Source organism: Lepidochelys kempii, chromosome 13 (assembly GCF_965140265.1).
Source record: "Lepidochelys kempii isolate rLepKem1 chromosome 13, rLepKem1.hap2, whole genome shotgun sequence".
Taxonomy (NCBI): domain Eukaryota; kingdom Metazoa; phylum Chordata; order Testudines; family Cheloniidae; genus Lepidochelys; species Lepidochelys kempii.
In genome coordinates this window covers 16,370,104-16,392,912 of record NC_133268.1, presented here as the reverse complement: position 1 = coordinate 16,392,912, position 22,809 = coordinate 16,370,104, and the positions used below count along the sequence as shown (strand labels likewise).

The following is a 22,809-nucleotide window of genomic DNA, read 5'->3' as shown; positions in this document are numbered from 1 at the left end:
GCCAGCTGATGATGCTCGGTACTCGAATGCAAGTGAGTTTGTCCTTAAACAATATATACTGGAGCGTAAGCAGGGTGGACAATGCAACCTACAAAGAGGGTTGTTTTAATCTCCTTAATAAATATCTAGTAAATAACTAGCTTTAGTCTGACCAGCTGACATGGGCTGAATCTCTCCAGTCTCCAAGCTATACCCCACTAGATGCTCAAGAGAATATACTAGTGCAGGATCTGTCACCAGAGCATTCAACAAGAATCATGTTCCACTTCACCTAGTCCCATCTTTATGCTTCTTTTACATTAATCTGAAGCTGAACCTCTTAGACCCTGGTCCTCCAATATGGCCTCGTTGCACTGCTCTAGCTATGAAGCAGACCCCGAGGCTGCTCTAACTTGTGCCATGCTGGCATCTGGCAGCCTTTGGGATTGGAGAGCACAAAGATGTCATACAATCATCTTTGCTTCTCCGCCCCCGCCCTGGGCGTAGTGTGTTTCAACACCCCCTCCCCCCCACCAAGTTTGAAGGTATTTGTATCTAGAGGTTTGTATCAGGCCCATAGAGTATGAAACTCCTACTAGGAAATCTTTCCACTGAGAAGCAGTTGGGCATAGTGGACAGATTCTGCTCTCAGTTACATTGGTGTCAATCCAGAGTAATTCCATTGGAGTCACACTGTGATGGAGATTGGAATCCGACCCTGAGCCTCCATGAAGCTGACTAAATCTTCTTGACAGCCATGTTCAGCATTCGCCTTCCTGATATTATTTTCTTTATGACTTTAAAGTCATATTCTCACAGGGGCGAATTGATGGGGTAGATCTTTACCCCCGGGCTTAGACATGAGCCTTCTGTAATTTTTTCTTCCTTTTATCACAATGGAAATAAAATAATACTGGAACAGCGGATACAAAGGGAAGAAAAATCCTGTCTGGGTCAGGATCTCACACTGGGTAGTTCACTTCACAGTTTAAGTAAATAGTTCTCATCCCCAAACCCTTCAGGGTCACATAAATGTGCCTCTTTGCATGGAAGGGACTATTTGGATAGTAACTGGGTGCCTTATGAATTTGCTGCTTTCCCAAACCGTGGGTGTCTAGAATGTGACTCAGGTTTTTTCACAGTGAGATATAAAATCCTATCAATTAATCTAACTTTTATTGCACCTCTGGGGCATGAGCGTGATGTTATTTAAACAAATGGTTCCCATTACCTTCAATTATTTTATAAATGTTTTGCACTGATTTATAGGCTTCTATTAAATGGACAATCTACTTCTGTGCTCCTGGTGGGGGGGGGGAGGGAGGGAAGGGGGTAAAAACTAATCTAAGGGCTTGATTCCCTCCCCCACTTCCTTTGCACATACATAAGTAACTCTGCCATTTAATTAAAGGGAAAGGGGGTAGGGCAAGGACAGCCAGACACTTCAGTTAAGGTCTTGCTTGAAGCTGGAGGCTGACTTGACTGAAGTCTTCCGCGGTGGATTCTCCAAATCCCTTTCTGTAACCCATTTGCCTTGTTTGTGCCCGGCTGCTACTGGGCCCGCACTAAGGGAATTCTTGCACATGGGCTCTGCCTACACCACATTTCCCCAGACACACGCTATCAGCCAAGTTTCCGACACAGGAAACCTATCCCAAACCTGCCCATTTGACTTCAATGGGAGCAGGAACAGGTCCATTGTCTCCAACACGAAAACACTGAAGCAATGAGAAAGCATGGGGCAGCGCTTTATGTACGATTGGTTTTGTAATCTAACCCTGCACTGTTATACACCAGCTGCCAGCACACTGAAGTGACCAGCAGTCAAAAGCCAGCTCTCCATTTCTTCTAGGGGTATTAATTTGCCTGGGATTACCTGAGATTTAAGGGATTTTTCTTTTATTTACTGGGGGATTTTTTTTTCTTTTTTGTTACTTGCAAACACAATTTAAAGGCAGTTCATGGGCACAAGCGCCGCTTCTTGAACTGAAAGGGGATGATCCCTGTTAGCAGGCGCTGCAGGCAAAGCCCTAAGAGCTGGATGCTGGCCGATGTTTGTCTAAACAGCACATTGTGGGAAAGGACATGCTGGTGGTTTCTCACTTCTCACAATCTGGGCAGGTTGTGGGACACATCCCACAGCACAGCATGGAGCCAGCTCCACAAGAACACAGCGAATTGCTAGGGCCAAGCTCCCTCCATTCCAGAGGCGACTCATGGCTGGATAACGTGATAGCCGTTTGCAGTACAGCTACCAGAGAGTGAGAGATCCCAGTCTTATACAGTACTGAATGCCCTCACCTCTGGTCAATCTTGCTGGGAGTTGAAAGGGCTCACCATGCTGCCATAGGCACAGGAAGAAGCTCAAATGTTAGCAGCCCGGGCACTGGCTGATCAAAATGGCTTACCCCCACCCACGGTACGAGGAACAGGCTAAGTGCATTCTGGGGGTTGCTCATTGGGTATTGGCTTCTGCCAAAGTCTGATATTATGCATGGATCTGACCTCTGCCGCAGCAGCTCTTAGGTTCTAACCCATTTGGAATTGCTTCAGACTTGTGCCTTCCTATGGTGCTTTAAAAGACAGCGTGTCTCCACTCTGACTGGGTGGGGTTTAAAGTGCCTTTTGCTCAGGGCAGCTATCGGTCACATCATTCTGAACTCAGCTGACTGGTCCTACTCCTCTGCTGTGACTGAAGTCAATGGGAGCAGAGATCCTGATCCTGCGAAGTGCTGAGTGCCCTTAGCTCCCATTAACTCCAGGGGGGACTGACAGAGCTTAGCTGCTCTCAGGCTCCTGCTATTAGCTTGAGAGGCAGAATTAAGCACTCGGTACATCGTGGCGACCAGCTTGGGCGTCAATGTGACCGTACAAGACTGATCTGCATTTTGTACAGGATTTTGCCATGAGATTTCAAGTTAGTTTAGACACTAAACATATCCCAGCTAAAGACCATTCCCCTGATGGCTGAGCTGCGCACAATAGCATGTGGCTAGGCACTGGGAGCACCAGCCCGTTTTTGCAAATCAGGGTAGAAGACACTTTTCTCCCAACTCTTTCATTCCCAGCTCAAGGCCCCGACCATGCTGGATTTGGGGGGAGAAGGGGGATGGGTTGTGAGCACTAGAAAGAGACAGTGATGTGAACTGAGCAGAGAACGCTTATCTCACCAAGGGTCACTCAGGGACTTGGCTGCTAGAGCAGTGACCTCGGGTTGCCATCCCATCACAGGATCTCATCCATCTCCGGTGCCACAGCGTTAGCCTGTTAACCCTCAGCACTACACATGCTGACAGACAGGACAGCAATTAAGTACTTGGTGAGCTAATTCACTTGAGTCTGTCTACATTTCAAACGGGTTTGGAGATAGACTTCTGTTTACAGAGCCTGCTCCAGTTTATTATTTTTTGGAGAATTAGAGGAACAGCTTCCATTTCAATCTGGGAGCTAAATAAGGCATAAGACGCCATAAAGGTATATATTTGTACATGTTTAAGTGTTCCCTTTTGTGTAGGCATACCTCCATGCCCCCTCACCCACCACACACATACACAGCCACCCCCATTAAACCCACCTGTAAACATCTGGCTGGCTCTGATGACACTCCAGGTTAGAGAAGCCCTGAGCAACAGGGAAGAGAAATGCATCTTACCAATACTTATTTTCCATCTACAGTGCTCTTCTCAAACAAGTTAATCTTCACAGCCCTTCTGGGAAGCCTGTGGGGTCAGTATCATTAACCCCATTGTACAGATGGGGAAACCAAGGCACAGGCAGATGAAGTGACTTTAGTCAAGGTCACAAAAGGAATCAGTGCATCGAATCTCAGCAACTCCTGGCTCTGAGTCCTGTGTTCAGGCCACACCTCTCTCACTCACTCTCCTGCTTGTAATTATCGTTTGTGAATTAGTGTAATTTATGGAGAGTGTCACTGGAGTCCAATTCCCTCTGAAAGGTTAAGAAAGAGTGACTGGGTCAATGGCACTAAAATCCTGTTCCCAATGCAATGTTTGAAAGATATGCATTGCTGTGGGTGGGGAGCAAAGGAGAGAAAGGATGGAGATAGCAAAGACCTAGTGTAGGATGCTCATCAATACCGTCCCACAGAAGCAGGTGCAAGACTGTTCCCTGCTGCATGTTTTCTGGAGTTTTGTTTAGACTCCCTTACCTGCCTGTGTGAACTTTTATTAGCAATCAATCACAGGTGGGCTTGAGCCATAGAATTTGGATCTGGATTCTGTTTGGGAATAGCTCGCAACCACTAGAGATAAGGAGGTTTTAGTACCGTTATACAAGGCACTGGTGAGACCTCACCTGGAATACTGTGTGCAGTTCTGGTCTCCCATGTTTAAGAAGGATGAATTCAAACTGGAACAGGTACAGAGAAGGACTACTAGGATGATCCGAGGAATGGAAAACCTGCCTTATGAAAGGAGACTCAAAGAATTTGGCTTGTTTAGCCTAACCAAAAGAAGGCTGAGGGGAGATATGATTGCTCTCTATAAATATATCAGAGGGATAAATACCAGGGAGGGAGAGGAATTATTTAAACTCAGTACCAACGTGGACACAAGAACAAATGGATATAAACTGGCCATCAGGAAGTTTAGACTTGGAATTAGGTGAAGGTTTCTAACCATCAGAGGAGTGAAGTTCTGGAACTGCCTTCCAAGGCGAGCAGTGGGCGCAAAAGACATATCTAGCTTCAAGACTAAGCTCGATAAGTTTATGAAGGAGATGGTATGATGGGATTGCCAAAATTAGGCTATTAATTGATCTTCAACTATTAGCGGTAAATATGCCCTATGGCCTGTGATGGGATGTTACGTGGGGTGGGATCTGAGTTACTACAGAGAATTCTTTCCTGGGTGTCTGGCTGGTGAGTCTTGCCCACATGCTCAGGGTTTAGCTGATCGCCATATTTGGGGTCGGGAAGGAATTTTCCTCCAGGGCAGATTGGCAGAGGCACTGGGGGTTTTTCGCCTTCCTCTGCAGTGTGGGGCATGGTCACTTGCTGGAGGATTCTCTGCACCTTCAAGTCTTTAGACCATGATTTGAGGACTTCAATAGCTCAGACATAGGTTAGGGGTTTGTTAAAGGACTGGGTGGGTGAGATTCTGTGGCCCGCGTTGTGCAGGGGGTCAGACTAGACGATCATAATGGTCCCTTCTGACCTTAAAGTCTATGATTCTGTGAACTTGAGGGTTGTATCGGGTCTACCTCCGTTAATAATAATTACGACGACTACGTTCAGCCAATCTCAAAGCTGGAATTTGCTTCAAACCCTGGCACCATGGGGCACCAGAAGCTCATTCTTACCCTTTCCTGCCTCTGCTGTAGGGTCCACCTGGCTGTGAAGCCTCCCCAGCCCAACGGAGTGATGGTTCGCCCGAGGCTGGAAGCAGAAAGGAAGGTCCTTAGCCAGAGGCTGGGGAAGAGCCTTTTGTTTTAGGCTGTTATCAATTGAAATTGACACGTGTGAGACGGAGGTTCTGGAATTCTGATCTCCTCAGTTACGCAGAAGCTATTGTGGTTACCACGTCTCAAAGCTGAATGCTGACAAAGGAAGCAGAGTGGAGGTTTCCATCTGCCCGCAGGAGGAAAGGACTGTAGGGCTCTGCTCCAGCCACATCCCTTTCGGTTCTGACCTAAAGCCCTGAGAGAAGAGAAATCAAGCTTGGTTGGCTGCACTCGCTCTGGTTGTTACTTTATCAGCACGTGACTGTGTTTAATCCTGGCAAGGACACCCAGCTCCAACATGGGCCTGGGGAATCCACATCTGTGCCACAAGCATGGCTCATCCCCTGAGCCTCATCCTCCACTCCTCACCCAGGATCCAGCCCAGGGGCTGAGTGGGTGGAGGAGGCAGCAGACAGGCTATTACAGAGCAGTGACTGGGGGGCACTCGCTTTTCCTCACAGACTGCAGGGCAGTGGGTAGCTGAGCAGCATCTTCCGGGGCATCAGTTAAAGCTGCTCTCCAGGATCAGGGCAAATGGTGGGGGAATGAAAGCCAGCTCCCCTCTGCCTCTCCCCTCCAGGGAGCAAAGGCTGGGGTTACCCTCAAACCTGATTTCCCTCCGAGCAGCAGAACGCAGCCCCTAGCAGATCCAGCTGAGCGTGCTTCAATAACAGCATCCAGAATTGGCTTCATTACAGTCAATAGGAGTTTTGCCATTGTCTTTAGTGAATTTCACCCACACGCTTTTCCTAGTGAATTGAATGCTGGTGGGAATGGGAATGGCCTGAACAGCTCTGGGGATTGACACCCACATTATGCACTGAACAGGGTCAGCTCAGGTAACACCAGCACTGCCAGCTGCCCCCACTCAAGTGCTTAAACTACTAACTGCAGGGACTAGTCCCCACGAGCCAGCCTTCCACCAAGCTGATGAGAAGGTCAATAATGGTGCTAGTTAGTGCGGGGCCAGGGACCCTCACGGAGATGCATTCAGTTCATTTCATGCTACCCACTGTGGGTATGTTTACACTGCAGTTAAAAACCCACATTGGCCTGTGCCAGCTGATTTGGGCTCGGGGGGGTGGTGAGGGGGGTTTGTGCCAAGGGGCTGTTTAATTGCAACAAGACGTTTGGGCTGCAGCCTGAGTTCTGGGACCCTCCTACTTCACAGGTTCCTAGAGCCAGGGCTCCAGGCCTAGCCCGGGCCAGCCACCGGTTTTTAATTGCAGTGTACACATACTCAAACTCCATGGCCCTCTGGAGATCTTCATTACAACACACCTTCATGTTGCATTATAGTTTCTTGCAGACTGGTGGCTGATGGGGCCCTGGGTTGCTTTGGGTGTAAATCTCCCAGAAAGCCTAACGGCATTACCTTTTGCAGCCCCTGAATAGCTTTCTAACCACCATGTAACAACTCCTGGCCAAGATTTTCAAAGGTGACTAGCAATTTTGGGTGGCCAACACGAGATATCTTAAATGGACCTGATTTTGATAGGATGGGTGCTCCGCACTATCTGATTCAGGCCCTTTTAAAGTGTCTGAAGTTGAGCTCCCAAAAATGGAGGCAGCATAAATCACCAGTCAGTGTGAAAATCTTACCCCACAATTTTGGAGTACTCATTAATTAAGTACCCTGAGCTAATACAGCAGTATTGTCTGGTTATTTCTTTCATTTAAACTAAGATGTAGAGCTGCTTGGAGAGCCTGAAGGAAGGGACCATGTTCCATTGGATCAAGCCATTCTGTCACAATCTAAACACTTCACAAAATCGGGTTGATTTTACCAGAATGTTGTTTAGGAAGAAAACTGGAAAAAAAGTTCTGATCATGTTGAAACGTCCCATTCTGACATTTTCCAAACTGTTTCTATTTTTCATTTTGAAATGACTTTTCAGTTCAATGGTTTGATTTTGTAGCACAGTGTCTATTTTAACACAACGGTTTTTAAAAAATCAGAATGGAAACAAAGCGTTTCAACTGCAATCTTGAAATCCTTCCTGAAACGGAACTTCTGTCCTCTACTTAGCTCGAAAAAATAGCCAATATTTTGGTGCAAAAAGTGATCTTTCTGAAAACAGAACACTGGCTTCAAACTACTGAAAGCATTGCAGGGCTTTTGCTCAAAGACCAAAGCATTTTTGAATGAAAGTGGCAAAAACCTCAGGATTTTCCACACAAAGTGGTCCAAAGAGGAAAACACTGAAATGTCACATCTTTGTGACTGAACATTCCTTTCATTGTGGTAGCACCTCGGGGCCTCACTAACAGACCACGACCCCATTGTGCTAAGAGCTGTTCAAACAGAACGAAAACAAAAATAAATCCCTGTCCCAAAGAGCTTCCAGTCTAAGTAAAGAAACTGCTGCCATGCTGAGACCCTCTGATTTTATTGCATGTATTTCACACAGTCTGAGTTTAAACGGTTCTGACCATAAAAGCAAAAGGCTGCCAACCCCATGGGAATTTTTCTTAGAAGCTGCTGAATTACTTTGAGTATAATCAAATAACCTGCAAGATCACGTCAGCTTCATTAGTTAAATCCATCCCTGGCATAAGTTCACTGAAGTTAGCCCTGAAACTAGGGAGTAACTCTGGGCCCTATGGACCTGGTCCCACCGAAGTTGGGTTTGTCCCCACATTCTTACAGGTGCTACATAAGCGGTTTGATTTCGGCATGACCGCTAATTCAATATTTTGCTATATAACGTACCCCAGGTAAGATCATCAGCCATTAGGCAACTGGAGTTACAGCAGGATGTATCAGGCCCATTAACGATACCAACCAGGGTTTTTCTGAACCAGCAAAAGCAAGGCAGAGAAATAACCTGTACTAGACTCTGCTCCCAGCTTCACTGGTGTAGATCCTGCTTAATTCCACGGACATCAATTAAATCGCTCTAGATTCATACCTATGTAACGGAGTCTCACCCACGATTCCCAGCATACATCCCGCTATCAAGTCTCTCTGCTGGCACCTTCAATTTTTCTTCTTGCCTTTGACTTTATTGCTGGACATTGTGGCAGGCAGGTGAAAGTAGGGGCAGTATGCAGGTGTGTGTGTCAGGGGTCATATGAACTGTTGCCAAGCCTGCCCACCAGGTGCTGAGCACCCCCTGCAAGCCAAAGTGCACCACAACGCCCCGTGGGCCTGCACCTACTGCCGCTCCCATTGAAGTCAATAGAAACAGAGATCAGCAGAAGTACTCTGCACCTCACAGTATCAAGCCTTTAGCCTGCATTAGCTGGCACCTATAATACACACGTCACAGGTTTTATCTTCTACCCAAATCATTCCCTAGCCCTAATCAGAAGCACCTGGAAACACCTCACAAAGGATTGCATGGGGAAAAAGACCCACAAACAGTTGCTTGGATGTTACAGTTACATGAGAACCCACAGTTGCTCACCCTGTGAGCAAGATGAGGACAGTGGGACTTAGCTACTCCCAGCATATGCCTGACAGACATCACCCAGAACTGATAACTGGCCACCTGCCCACTGATTCGGACTCCGTACCTACGGGCCCAGGTGGTGTGAAGGGACAGGGCTGCCGGGCGTGGGTGGGGGGGTAATTTATGAAATTCCAGAATTAACAGAATGATCATTTTACACACACTAGCTGGCTACAGGACAGTTGCTGGGTGGAATGGAACTTTTATTTTCAGACTACATTCCTGACGGAACTAAAAAATATTCTCTTCGGGCCCTTTTCAAAGAGCTGCTGCTAGTCTGGGGGTCTTGATAAAAGGCATTTTGTCCTTTAATTCACTGGAAGGTCTGTGACCCTTATACCAGCACAGTGGGAAAGCAGGAGCCCAGCTCCTGCTGACCAGACCTTTCACACTGTTTAACTCAGCTTGTGAAATCGGTCACACAGCAGGGGGCTAATCCGTTCAGTATTTGGGGCGGTGGGGGGAAGAAGGGAGGGCGATGCACAGGATTGAGAAGCCCATCATCAGTTCAACTGCAGACTTGTTTCCCCCCCACCCCAAATACATATTGTTTTAAATCACATTGAATTTCAGTGCCTTCTAACCCAGACAAACCTTTGTTAGGATGGAGTTAAGGTTGCAAGTTCCTCTCTGGGAATTCAGGGTGTAGGAGCTTCCAAGACTGGCTGAGTTCCAGCAGCAGCAAAAGTCTGGAAGCCAGGAAATGGGGACGACTAAAGCAAAGCGCTAATGCTAACCCAGATGACAACTGCAACCTTAGCTCTGCCCCAGCAGAGACAACACTAGCAAAGTGACAGTTGAGCTCTAGAATCCCAATAAAGCTGCAGGTTAACACAACTCATCTTTTCTGCATAGTAGCTCAACACAGAGACACAGCTGCAGGCTGGGGAACTGCGAGTGGGGAGCCACAGCGGGTGCAGAGGCACTGGGCATCCATGCAGATAGCTGTGCGATCTACCAGGCTTGGGAACAGACCTTTGCTGCAGGGGAGCATGTTCTGCCTCTTTTTGAAAGGCGGGGTTCTCCACAAGGGGATCTTCATGGAGATTTCATTCCCCAGGCCCCCCACCCTGCAGTTCGCTCGGTGAGAAAGGGTGAGCGATCCTGCTTTCACTTACATTGGTCTGACAAAGTTTAAGTCAGTGATGTCAGGCTGGCATGAAAGTGGTGTAAGTGAGAAAGTCAAGCTCCTGTTATCCAGGGGGTGTGGAAAACAACTAACATCCAGGCAGAAGTTTACAGGGGGCTGGGGCATACCAGGAAATGCAACTAACGAGGGCGTAGATTTAAGTAGCCTCCTGGGGCGCACACATGGCACTTTAACTTACACCTCACGCTGTTCCCAGCTCCCCAGTCCAATCTCATTCACAGAGTAAGAAGCCACTGCCTCCACTAAGTTCAGCGGGATTGTACCAAATCAGTGCAAGTTGCATGCATTGCGCACATCTCTTGCCTGCCACATCAGTGTGAGCTATGCTGCTTAGCAACCTTACACTATTTGGGGCTCAATTGAGGTGCAACTCCTTGATATCAGTGGTGCAAGAACAAGCACTTACTGACCATCTTCTGTCTTGGGTTTTTACACTGTGCTCACCCCCACCGTATCCGAATACCTGGTAACAGAATGTGGCACTTACCATTGTATATGGGTCTGCTCAGCGTGGCCTTTGTCCTAGATATTTTCCATGTGTTTCGTTAATAATCACCCCCTATTTCTGTTACAAGTACATGATTTCTAAAAATAAATAAATAAGTGTTTTCCTGAAAGGCTAATAGATGGGGTCCGATGCAGGATGACATTTCTCTCAATCTGTTCTGGAAATCCATCTGGAACTAAAGCCACAACCCTACCTAGGATGCTAGGAGACCTGTGTGATTATTTCCCTTGGCAAACAACGCATCTCTCAAACTTGTTAAACAGCTGAGAACAGTTAATAACCTTTTAAGCTAATTAAACACCACAGAGCATATCAATCCATGTGGTCATTTTTCCTTTGCTCTAAAAAATGGTGGTATCCTGCTAGAGATTAACCAGCGTATTGTTCAGATCATGCTCTCTCTGCATGTATTTTACTATAACTAGAGCCCTACCAAATTCATGGTCCATTTTGGTCAATTTCACAGTCTGGGATTTTTAGAATAGTAAATTTCATGTCCTAACTATATCCAAGACACCCAGGAACTCCCCAATTGTTATCTCAGGGTCAAATTCAGGGCTAACATTAGCAGTTGTGACTCCATGGGCCTACTTCTGATCTCGCATCAGCCAGAGTCATTGTATTATTATCCACATTTTCCAGATGAAGAAACTCAAGAGAGGAAAGCAAAGGGACATTCCCAAGACAGCACAGCAAAGTCAGAATTAGAACTTAGGATCTGTCAATCCAAACATTGTCTTCAGTCCTCCAGACCACAGTGCCACCTCCTCTAAACAGCACTGGATGGCAGCACCAGTTATAGTGCAATGATAGGCTTCCCATAAAAATGCTTGCGTAGCCATAACATACAGGTTCAAACTCACCTGCAGCACATGTCTCACGATCCTGGTCTAAGACCCACCCTTTAATGCTTCCCGTTTATTTTGCCACAGCCTTTTCAGTGTTTCATTTATTAAAACAAATATAATATTATGTCTTCACCTACCACCCTGTCCTTTCTTTGGCTAAACCAGGTTAAAGCTGGAAGACAAAAGTACTGTACTTGGAAATCAGAAGTGTGTGTGATACAAAGGGGGGTCTTGTCTCGAAAGACTGGCCAGGAGTCAAACTAATGAAATGCTAACTATCTTGGAGTGCATTTTCACAGCAGCAATTCTGAAATCATATTTCACGGCAGCAAAAGATAGTCTTTATCATGTTTCACCAGATTTAGAAGGATTTGTTCTATTTTTTGCCACAAGGTTATTAAAAACACTTGAACCTGAAACAGTTTCATTGTGTCTATGCATTTGCTATTTATTATTATTATAAGCAAGGGTGTCAGGGCCATTAAAAATAAATTGGAAGGGGTAAAAAGCGAACAAGTAGTACAAGGAAATAGGATGATTGAAAACATGCAGCTCAGCTTCCAGTGCAGAATTATTCCACTTTGGAATAATACCTTTTCTGTGGTAGGCAGAGAAAAAGACATTTAATTTTATTTCCCAATTAAACCACCTTCCCCCTTTGCCTCTAGAAAATCCAGCATTCCTGGACTGTAAAAAGAGTAGCGGCTACGACCAGTTAGAAATAGAAATGAACCCAGAGACCCACATCCAAACACACCTGAACTTTGGGGAAGTTCAGACCCTGCTCTGAATTTTATGATGCAGGCCCACCTCTAGTAACAAGGTCACATTGGTTCAAACTAAAAGGGGTTTGGATGAGCATTCCTAATGGGATAGAGCCTCTCACCTGTCGGTCACTGGTTCCAAAAATGAACCCAAGCTGACAGTAACTGAGAGTCATTAACATCTGATGACTCTTACGGTGGCCTGTTGGTAAAGAGTTTGGTGGGTCTCAGGACAATTCCCAGCGGACGTTAACAGTTGGAACTTATTGGCTTCTTTGTTGGCAGCCTAACCCCAGTAAGGATTCTTCCAGCTCAAGGTGAAGACAGAATAGCAGGTCAGGAGAGGAGGAAGCTTGCACTACGGCAGCCAATGCTGTACGTTCTACTGAGAAACAACTTTTCAATTTCCTAGCATCAGTCCAGCATCTATCACATGGACAGATGTCAAATAGGGCAGCATCTATTACAAGCATTTAAACTCACGCATTTCTCCCTCCCAAATAAACAACTAGTAAGATTCAATACATCAAGTGATTTCAGTGTAAGGGCTTTGAGGCAGAGAGTTGTTTGTCAGTAAGCCAAATAACGAGGAAAAACATTGTGAAAAAAAAAATCACATCATATTTAAAAGGGTTATTGACACAGCATCTCCACAGCTCTTGAATAATCAATAGGATTAAAAAGAACCCCAGGAACAAGTTCCAAGACTCTGTTTTCTCTTTCCCTCACTGCAGGAGGCAGCTCCAAGATGCAGAGAGGCTAATCAGCACAGGAGGATGCGGGATTACAGAGAATGTTTGGGGAATGATTTTGAAGAATGAGGGTCAAAAATGCCTGTATGTGACTGCATTCAATTAGAGAGAATGCAACCGTAGGAGCTACAGAAATGAAACATTGGCCTGCCTAACCAGCAGCATGAAGGCCCTGGCACAAAACTGCTTGGGAACGTTCCATATTATTAAATCACTCTAAGTTAGCCAAATCTCAATTATCTGTCATTTTTATACATCTACAAATAATGGGCCAGATTTTGATCTCATTTACTAGCATCCTTTGAAGATGAGCGTTATTCCTGATGGACACTGAACATAGAATTTTGCTCACAGATTTTCAAAAGTAAAATTAAAAATAAAATGGTCCAAAAACATGAGTTCAGTATTTGACAATTAAATAGAAAGAAACTAGAATGTCAGATATATGCAGTCAAATATTTGCCTGTGTGTATATCATTATGAGCATATTTTATATGTTGAATTTTTAAGGCAAGATACTGTGATTAAAAATAATTAACTGCTTGCAATGGTATTCTTGAAAAGTGACAGTGAATATTCACACACGGGCTTCTCAGAATTAAAATATTAAGCTGCATTAAGGGTCAAATCCTTCTTGCTTTAATACAAATAATGAAAAAGGGACTGTTCTTATGAGTAGAGTAACCCTATCAACAGCAGGACTCCACTATGCCAGGTGGTTAGGGGGACCAGATGTCCCGTTTTTAAATAGGAAAGTCCCGGTTTTTGGGACTTTTTCTTATATAGGCGCCTATTACCCCACACCCTGTCCCATTTTTTCCACAGTTGCTACCTGGTCACCCTATAGGTGGTGTACACACATGTAAGAGACAGCCCCTGCCCGTAGGAGCTTACAATGTAAATAGTCAATAAGTGAGACAGATAAAATGTGGGAGACAGAGGTGAAGGAACTTGTCTAAGATCACACAGCAGGTCAGTGCAGAATTAGGAATGTAATTGACACCCAGTTCTACTGAACTTAAAGGAGCCAGGCCAGGGATGAATTTGGTCCAAAGACACTTACTCAGATCAGTAAAGTGAGTGAGATTTGGAGGCAAAAGGCTCTGGCTATCCCCTACTGATGTCAAGTGAAAACACCATAAAGTTACAGGAAAGACATGTTACAATGCTGAAAATTTTCCATTGGATCATTGTTGTTCTTCATCACTTTTGATTGTGATTTGTGCAATGTTAAGTGCAGGGCTCATCAAGCCAAACGACTTGGCAGCTATTGAAAACACCACAGGGAAACAAGCCCCAGACCCAGAACCCCTTTCGTCCAGAGACAATACATGCTTTGGTAGGCAATAGGCAAATGAAACCGGGGGTGGGGGGCTCGGTATCTCTGCTCCATCAGAGTCTTGACACCAACTTTCTTCTGCCATCAAAAGCACAATTCCATGCTGTGGATTCAATGGGAATTGCCCCAGATATAGAGCTGGTGATGCGGTGGGATCTGAGTCTGTATTTTTATTGGTCTTGAAGAGAAACTATTCACATTTGAACCTATAATCTGCAATATGGGACACACACTGAGTAGAGCTGGAGAAGACAGAATCTAGGCAAAAGGACAAGTCTGTTTCACAAGAATTAGTTTAATGTTTCACATGTATTTTGCAAATTTTATCCAAGGTGACACTTTGCCATTGAGTTCTCCCTTTCTGGATGAATTTTCATAGATGTGTCCCATCAAATCAGTGGGGAAATGTAACAACAAGATTCAACAAAATCCAAAAAAAGAATGGCAAAATAAACCTTGTAGCGTGACCATTTATAACTTCAAAGCTTCTCTTCACCCCGTGACTTTCAAGGACTCTGCCTAATTGTTGCTTTCTAGGTGGAGGGAAATGTACACAATTACACTGAAAACAATCTCAAAATTGTACATTTTCATAGCCTCTTTGGAAACTTAGCTCCCACAAAAAGCAAAGGGATTCAAGTAAAACAGGAAGGATAATTAACATCTGAAGCCCTCTCTCCCCCAATACATGCACGAATGGGAAAGGACTGGCCATCTTTGCTCACACCAGGCTTGGCACTCGAACAGTATGAATGAGGTGCATTGATAGGGCAGGACAGGGACTGGGATTAGAATAGCAACGTGAGATTCAGGACACATCGAGGTGCATCTCGTGAGGATGGTGAGGACTCACGGTTGGAATTACAGAATGAAACACTGCAGCTGCTGAGAAGAGGAAGCCTGTACAACACCTCACTGCACTGGGATGGCTCATACAAGAGCTATTAATCTTTCCTTTTCCTGACCACTACATTCACTCACACATTTTAAAAAGATAAAATCTCTGGGCCTGATCCAAAGCCCATAGAAGTCAATTAGTAATCTTTGACTGAGGCCCTGTGTTAGATGAGAAAAAGGAAAAATAATATATACCCAGTTCAGCTGTGTTAAAAGCAGACAAAGAAAACAACCCAAAATAAAGTCACCCTCCTGAATTGTAGGTAGTGCATAAGAGCAATCATTTTCCAATTTTGTGTCAGGTTGATGCACTAAACAGGACTGACTAGTGTTGACTGTATTTTATTCCAGTGCTCTAATTATAACACACTTCAAAATACCAGTAGGACAAATTAGGAGCAAAAATGAAGGTTGAATAAAAGCTAAGGAAAGCACAGGCCAAAATCTATAACATCTACAGGCTTAAGAAAAGTCCTAATTTGGCGGCAGGACAATTGTGAAGTGTATTATGTAATTCAACATACAATTTTTTACTATATATTTACTCCATCTTGACAACTGAAAACTTCAGACAGGTTGTTAGGGTACATTTCTAACCCACGAGTAAATAACCTCCTTGTTTGTAAACAGAAATAACTGATTCAAACATTGGCACTGGAACTGATTGGCCTGCAGTCCCCCTTTGAAAAGTTAGCTTTAAAAACCTCTCTTTCTTTAACTTTTTTTTTTTTTAAACATAATTACAGTTTAACAGGAAATGTTCACCCCATGTAAAAATGTCACAAGGCTATCAAACTGATGGATTCAATCTGTGGATCAAGCACGGACTATGTAAACAGTATAAAATCTCACAGCAATATGCAAGATTATACCCTCCACCCAAGAAGAGAATAATAAAAGCAGAGACCACTTAATAGAAAAACTAATTGAAGGGACGCCTACCTAAGGGAAACATGTTTAATTAATTAAAACCCTCTTTCCTCACCGCACCACACAGCGCTACTCAAGACAGTAACATTTGAATGAGGATCTTGCCAAATGAAGAGCTAAGACTTGCTTGTTACTAGGGGTTATGTTGTGGCTTTTAGTAAATGAAACTGTGGACTTAAGTTTCAGTTGCTTTTCATTTTGGTGCCAAACAACTCATAAGCTTGTCTTTAGTGCTGATATTTTAGATTTTATAAACAGAAATGGAAGTGATTGTCAACCCAGAAGGAAAACTATGTTTGTTATTTTATTCAAATATTTTTGCCAGTTGCAGTCTATTCCATAGTAAGGCTGTCAGACATGGCCAACATTTAGTGAAGAGGTCTCAAAGAAACGTTTTCAACCTAAGACTCTTATTTTAAAATAAAATCTTTACTTTTTCATACTAGCTCCACAGGTTAGTGACTGCCAAGTTTTTCCATCAGGTGAAATGCATCTGAATAAAAGGGTGTGATTCTACCACTTTGAGTAGCAACTTAGTTCAAGAGCAATAATCCCAAATAAATGGAACTATTTGCAGAGCAAGATACTATTCCACACAAACAAAGGTAGCAGAATCAAGTCCAGAAAAACTGTCTCGTGGACACTTCTCTGTCCATTTGTCATTGCAACATCATCAGCACTACGGCAATTGTTTACATGGAAAAGTAACATTAGAAAACTATAAAATGTGTTTTTAACTGAGTTGAATATGATTCAGCAACTTTAAATAAGGAGAGCAGCATTGTCTCACAGTTCTACATAGCACACCAACAAGTGCTCCATGGACCAGAGTTTGGCAGCCACTTCTTAGGTTCAGACTGGACTACACGTATTCATATGTAGTAGTGCCTTCCTCTACACGTAGTTAGTCCCAACGGAACTGTTGTTGGTGCAAGGTACTAGTCAGCATGAGTAAGGCTGCAACATTCTGGGCCACAAATAAGTAAAACTGAAAGTATTAAAAACTTGCTTGCTTGCTCATTTAATTTTCACCCTTTTTTGCCAGGTTATTTTACTTTTGATTTCCCTGGAGTGAGAGAGTAAAAAAAACCAAGGACAGACCAATTTCACTTTCCATTCCTAGTGCACTAGCCCCAATGGTCTGGTTTGGCATTCACAACATTGCAGAAGAACTCATTTAATAAATAAATCCATTAACACAACCTTCTTCATGTTGGTAAAAGCTTCATTTCTAGCCGTTTTTACCCAAAATCTGAACACTGGGCTTGAAACTAGTGAAAACGAACTCTTTAAAGGAGCAAAGTTGAAAACGTTTTTGTCGGGGGGGGGGAGGGAGAAGGAGGGACACAGGCCTTGGGATTGTGTTTTGCTGGGAAGCATGACGACAGCCAGAGAACGAAGGGAGCACTCTAAGCCTTCTGGCCTAAATTATCTGCTAACACAAATAATCAAATTCCAGGGACCACACTGCTCTGGCGCCACTAAAACAAGGGGGGAGGCCTAGCCCAGGCTCTATATTAGCAGGTGGCAGCCCAAGTCTGACCCACGCAGGATATTCAAGTGTGATATACAAAATACTGATGCTCTCTGAGGAAGTCAGCATCACTCACAGTATCGTGGGAAGTTTTTAAATGGCTTGCTCAAGGCTAGGCCCCTAAAATGTTTATATTAATACTTACATGTTGAATAGCCACTCATTTGGTCTCATCTGGAAATCGGTCCAACAGCTGAGAAACATCTGGCAGCTAACCTTAGACGACACAATCTGGTAGCTCATGGATTTCAGGTCTCTTTGGAGGGGATGCAGTTTGGCAAATTTCTTATAGAGATCCCTACTCTAACCACAGTTGTTCCTCAAGCCCCAGTTAAAGCTTCAGTATTACACTTGCCATACAGAAAGGCTGTCGGTATAACAGAGGTCCTATTTACGTTGCCTGTTATGCCTCATTAGTGACTACAAAAGGTTTCATTAATTATACATCACAACCCCATTTTTCATCCCCCATTTTGCAGGAACATTTCTGAAGTATGCAAATGGCTTGTGTCTCAGAGAAATGAGGAAAAAAACAGCCTTTGCCAGTGTGAACAGCAGCCATCTCTCCCCAGAAAGTCAGCTCCCGATCATTGTGTGCACGCATGTATGAGCATGTGCATACCCTTCAGCTCTCGATCCACCTCCTCTCGATTAATATAGCATAAGTCTGCCGGCATTTTGCATAACAAACAACAGTCCCTGCCCCAGAGCTTACAGTAGAAAGTAAACAGAAACATTAGGCAACAGGCCCTAGGATGTGGGGGCCAAAGGATTTGCCAAATAAGTGGCTTTGAATGGTGATTTCTGAATGAGAAATCAGGTTGTCTCCCACGGAACACACTGCAGTGACTGGAGAGCTAGTGAAATATATCATAAGAGAATGAAAGTTGAGCAACTGAGGGAAAGGGAATTTTAAACAGACCATTTGAAACTTACTTTTCCAGTTTATGAACATGCATTTAACTTCCCTATGTAGCGATCTTTTGGAAGAAATGATTTTTGTTGAAGACTAAACCTTCAGTTAAGGCGGAGCTCATCATCAACGTGCTTGACCATATCCAACGGCCCTGTAGTAAAGTCATGGACAATCACACCTGGAGTGAAGAAAGATAGGACACAAACCAAATTTTTGGGAAATATTTTGCAGATACATTTAAGGAAAAATACAGAGGATGGGGAAGGAGGTTCCTGGCAGAGAAGTGATCTACAGGTCATTTTACACCATGTCCCTCCCTGCCCACTCCTCCAAGTTCCCTTGCCTTAGTTCCCACCATCATCTCCTACCACTGCACTTTGTGATTTCTTTGCTGTTCCAAATTTAGGAAATGGTGCGAAAAAGCAAAGCCAAAAACAGATGAGGAGGAGAAGAGCAGGAAGGAAAGAAGACTGGGAGAAGCACAGAGAATAAAGGTTCAATCCTGCAAGCTGCTGAGCACTCTGGCCCTGATTCAGCAAAGCACTTGAGCATGTGCCTACAGTTATGATTTCAGGGGGACTCTTTCAGAGGCTTAAAGTTGAGCACATGCTTCAATGCTTTGCTGGACCAGAGAGAAGATAGGGAGAAATGAAATTACCTGTACATGAGCCTGCTGAAAGGCAACTTCCCATTGCTGAAAGTCAGTCTGGCCAAAGATTAATACACTGACAATGATTTCCATTGGCATAAGAGAACTCTGCTAAGAAGTCAGAAAAGCTTTGCTTACAAAATAAAGTTTTGCAAGAGAGCCACGATTGAAGTTTCTTGTCCCTCCCTTGACTCAAGCTAGTTAAACTTTGAAGCAGAAGCAGCCATTGCTGTGGCTATGTGCTGAATTAGCAGGTACTCTGGTGAGGACAGTGGCGTATTTATGGTGGGTGTTTACGCCATCGCCCCTTGATGGAGAAAACATGGTCCCATAGTTAATGCACTGGGCTCTAGTGACCTAAGTTCCATTCCCAGGTAAGCGACAGACTTCCTGTGTGATCACAGACAAGTCACTAACATTGGAATTTTCAGAAATTACTCAAGTGCCATTGACTGCTGAGTCATTTAGGCACTCTTGAAAACCCCACTCCAGCCCCTCAGTTAAATCTGGGATAAATAATACTCTTACTCCTACTATGTGCATCTGCCTTTTGCTACTACAATGAGGTCCTAGAGCATTTAGGTGCCACTCTAATACAGACAATAGCTTCTGAGCAGCACACTCTTGAATAAAGCTGGTCAGTCTCTTCCATCTGTTATATCACATTCGCTGCTATGGGGGGAAAGCATGGTTAGTAAAGACATGGTTCATGGAAACACTGTGGACTGAACACAGGACTATCACTGTCACTCTTGAATTCTCTGGCTCCTGTGCCACTGCCTGGCCTTGGTAAAGTTACTTAAGCCCTTCTGTGCCTCAGTTTGACCATCTATATAAAATGAGGACATACCTTAATATTTATTTATACAGCACTCATAGGCATGCATGATAAATGGCAACAAACTTCAGCTGATCCTCAGCAAGTCAATGGCAGGGTCTGGCTTACAACTCAGAATTGCCTGGCTGCTGGGGCTGTGCTCTATGCAATAGATGGCTATGTCTGACTCATCAGGCTCAAAAGGCTTGTTCCTATGTCAGGCCTCAGGCCCAAAATGGGCAGTATGTGGACCCTAAGCCAAGGGAGCTCATTGCAGGATCTAGGCTCTTTAGAGTAGGAACTTTGTCCTTTTGTTTGTAGAGTGCTATTATGTTAGTAGACTTATAAGTAGGACAATGGTAATTTTGCAATCTAATAAGTAATGTGCTATCATGCAATTCCTTGATATACAAGTAAAAATATAGACTGTCAATTCTCTGGCTAAGCATGTTTTAATAATTCACTTAAAATTTATTAACAGCAGATCAGAGATTGCCAAATGTTTATAAACAAGATAGCCATAAACTTTCCCAAAATGTGCCTAAACAGTCTGTTTGCCCCTCCCCGTTTTAAATAGAAATGAAACAAAACCCAACACCCATGTATTTTAAATTCTGTTGGGAAAAGGTTTTTTCTCTTCTTTAAATCAGATCATTTCCAGGCAACTTTAATACTGCAGCTTTTTTCTAGTGCATGAGAATCAGAAACTGATCTCACTTAGTAGTGATAAAAAAATTTACATCTAAAAAGCTACAGCAGGAGCAAGAGATACAAAAAAAGCACAAATAGGTCCCATGGCTTTGCTTAATTTCAGAGGAAGAAGACAGTTTTAATTAATAAAAATCTCATTGCAGCACTGATTTGTCTCCTAGAAAAATAATGTCAAACTACAGTGCCACATATAACTGTCCACTTCTGGACAGTGTGGAAGCCATCATGCTGAACAGGCTGTTAAAGTCTTAAATCAGTACAAGAAATACAGAAGTGGCTCCACAGAAAGATTTAGCATTTAAATTAAACAACATCTGCACATTGCTCAGAGAAAAGTGATGTAAAGCTGGCTAGCTCCCTCTACTGCCTGAATGCTATTTAAGTAACTGAGGGTATGTCTCCCAAGAAACCTCCAATTTCTACTGCTTGAGTGGCCACAGAAAGAGGTGTTACCATACTCAGGCAAAAAGAACAGAACTTGTGGCACCTTGGAGACTAACAAATTTATTTGAGCATAAGCTTTCGTGGGCTACAGCCCACTTCATTGGATGCGTGCAGTGGAAAATACAGGAGGATGATTTTATATACACAGAGAACATGAAACAATGGGTGTTTCAGGCTACTACAGATACAGGTGCTACTCAGGCAGCGAATCTCAGAGCCCGGGTTTTCAAGGCTCGCACTACAGGTCTAAAAACAGCCATGTAGAGGCTCCGGATGAGGCTGAGGCTTGGCCTCTGAAGCCCAACCCTTGTCCCCAGGTTTCAGAGCTTGAACCCGAGCCTCAATGCCTACACTGCTATTTTTAGCACCACAGCATGAGCCAGAGTCTGTAGACCAGTGAGTTTCATAGCCCAGTTGTGGGTTTTAAAATGCAGTGTAGGCATGAGTATAACACCTCCTTCTATGGCCATTCAGAGTGGACATGGGAAATTTCTTGGTAGGATTGTCCTTGCTGAATGTGATTATATATAAAAATATATAGAATGTTTAGCTGTGAAGTACAGCTAAAAATTAAAGGGCTGTCAAGGGAAGCACTTTTAGGGTCAAATCCCACTCAGTCCTGCAGGCTGCTCCCACTGATTTCAGTCGAAGCTGCATGCATTCAAGCCAAGTGATGACCAACAGGGCCCATTTCTGATTTCCAATTGATACCTGTTCTTATTCCACCCCTTCTCTCTCTAGAGCTTCCATTTAAGAGGAGACATGTTTCAGGACACAAATCAATTGCCTGAAAGGGTCAAGCAGAAACCCCACACCCCTTCCCTCCAAAAGTGGTATAAAGAACAACCAGGCAGATGTGATACAGGATTGTTTCTCCTCCCTACCTCTTAGCAGGCAATGGACTTTTGGGTCTGTTCCACAAGGGCAATTAATACATCATCTGCAGTGGATGCACATCTCAGTGATTGGGGTTCAGATCATCTTTGACTTAGACTGGAATACTGGTATGGTGTTCTGTTGACATGTTTCAACAAAAGTCAAATACAATGAAGGTTTTAAATACACGTTAAATCCTTTCCTCAGCAACTCATCTCTATGATAGCCATGGTTAAACATAACTTAAATGGTACTGTTACTAGCATTTTCAAGATTAGTGTGGACCAGGGTTAAGGATCTGGAATACCCTAACCTCTACATCCTACCTGTTGTCAGAGAAGTTTGTGGGATTTGAAAAGTTGATTACTCAAGGTATTAAGGCCCTCAACTAAGCGTTGTCCATGTTATATGGGATATTGCAAAGGTAATCTTAAAAAAAAAGTACTGGTCTCAAGAAGCACAATAATCAGCCACCCTTCTGCTTTCCATTTAAAATCATTTTAGATGCCATGGTCTTTGAAATAAACATTACAAGCTGATGTAGCACGAATCTCAATATGGTTTCCACATTTTACAAGATAATTTCTGCTTCACCATATGGTGAGTATTTCAAACCAAAACACATCAGTAAATTCTACAGATGAACATAACCCCTTCCCCTCCACAATCCTACCTCCACCACCCCCTCCCACTTCCCCCCCCCCCACACACAGAGCCCAGTTTCCTAAGACTTTAAGGTGAATTCACAAGCAATATCTAAGTTTTCCCTTTTGAAGAAGG

The 22,809-nt window shown here is 43.9% G+C and overlaps 1 long non-coding RNA gene across 1 annotated transcript; it reads right to left on the bottom strand.

The window, feature by feature from the left end:
* Positions 1-507: 507 nt before the first annotated feature.
* LOC140897110 (uncharacterized) lies at positions 508-22,127 on the bottom strand. Its single transcript, XR_012154682.1, has 3 exons — positions 22,038-22,127; positions 18,553-18,710; positions 508-5,635 (listed from the first exon to the last, which is right to left on the bottom strand). It is a non-coding gene; the product is annotated as an uncharacterized lncRNA (long non-coding RNA).
* Between the last annotated feature and the right edge of the window lie 682 nt (positions 22,128-22,809).